Here is a 2013-nt window from a genome sequence, read left to right on the forward strand (position 1 = left end):
CAGTTATACTCTCCTTTATTCTTATTTATAGTCTGTCACTGATGAGTGTCTATATACATATTTAGGTTGATTGCTTTAAAAGAATTTAGAGATTAGTGAACTGATAATGTGAATAGCTTTTAAAAAATCCATTTAGGATTGAGTATTTAATCAATATGATTGAAAGAGTACATTTAGATAATACTCTTGCTGTCCTATGAGGAAGAAGTTCTAGATAATTCTAAACTATTTTTCAGCTGCTGACAAATTTACATGTAACAATTTATACTCCCATGAGTATCTAATACAGATTATTATTCTTTTTCTTAAAACTGTGCCTGGGATTGATTTTTTTTTAACCTCACCTCAAGATAAACCTAACCCCTAAAACCTTTCGTATTTGAACCCACCCTTTTTATTTATTTACTTTTAAAAATTTAGGATATGATTAAAAGATTTAAAGAATAAGTATAACAGGCACCTGTGTGCCAAGCAGCTTAAGAAATAAACCATTACAGATGCAGTTGACGTCTTCTGTTTGCACCCCTTCAACATCGCTTCCTTTCTTCTTTCTCCATTTCATAAGGACTATGGTTGCACACAAACATTTTCCAGCTTCTAATACTTATCATATTTATCTGTATATATTTTGTCAAATTCTAAGAAATCTGTCATGCCTCACCAATGATAGCGTATGGTATGTGAGGGTAGACAGAAATTAGAAACCAGAAAATGCATTTTGAGCAAGTGCTGAATGCTATGTCTTTCATATTTCTTTCATAGACTGTCAAGTTCTGTTGAATAAAGGATGCCGTTCAGAATGTTAAGGCCGCAGAATCCAGTCTTGTATGGGGAATTTCAGTTAGTGGGGTGTGAACAGATGGGTACTGCAGTTGCCTTAGAAAACCTGAGCACTATAACCTAAATAGTGTAACCTGGTTATTTATTTTCTCCTCCCACAGCTTTATTGAGGTGTAATTGAGAAATAAAAATTGTATTTAATGTATACAATTTGATGTTTTGATGTATGTATGTATACACTGTAAAGTGATTACCACAGTCAAGCTAATTAGCAGATCCATGAAAATAGTTTTAGATGTACAGAAAATTGCAAACATAGTATAGAAACTTCCCATGTACTAGCATCCAGTTTTCTCTTTATTAATATCTTAAATTAATATGGCATATTTTTTTATAATGAATGAGCCAATATTGATACATTAACTAAAGTACCTACTTTATCCTGATTTCTTGGTATTTACTTAAGCTTTTTTTCTGCTCCAGGAGCCCATTCAGGATACTAAATTACATTTAGTTATCATGATTCCCTAGGCTTCTCTTGGCTATGACAGCTTCTCAGACTTTTCTTGTTTTTGATAACCTTTGACAGTTTTGAGGTGTACTGGTCAGGGATTTTGTAGAATTCTCTCCATTGGGATCTGTCTGATGTTTTTCTCATGATTAGACAGGGGTTATGAGTTTCTTTGGGGAAAACCACAGAAATAAAGTGCCATTCTCATCACATCTTATCAAGGATACATAACCATCAGTATGACTTAGCACCATGAATGTTGACCTTGATCACCTGGTTAAGGTGTTTGCCAGGTTTCCCTACTGTAAAGTTACTCTCCCCACCCCACTTTCTGTACTGTACTCTTTGGAAGGAAGTCTCTAACGTGTAGCCCACACTTAAAAAGGGGGGAATTCTGTTCCCTTAGAGTGAAGTATCTACATAAATAATTTAGAATTCTTCTGCATGGGACATCTGTTTCTTCTCCTATATTTACTTATTCATCTGTACCATTATGGACTCATGAATATCTATTTCTTCCTTCATTTGTATCAGTATAGACTCACGGATATTTATTTTTTACTTTGAGTTATATTTCAATACTACTTTATCTAATTAATTCTTTGCTCAAATTATTCTAGCTTTGGCCACTGGGAACTCTTTCAGTTGGCTTCTGTGTCCCTTCAACATGTCCCATCCTTGTGGGGTTTTTCCTGAAGGGAGAGGGGGGACTTCTTTACTCT

The sequence above is a fragment of the Galeopterus variegatus genome, unplaced genomic scaffold, assembly GCF_000696425.1.
Source record: "Galeopterus variegatus unplaced genomic scaffold, G_variegatus-3.0.2 Scaffold7721, whole genome shotgun sequence".
NCBI classification, from domain to species: domain Eukaryota; kingdom Metazoa; phylum Chordata; class Mammalia; order Dermoptera; family Cynocephalidae; genus Galeopterus; species Galeopterus variegatus.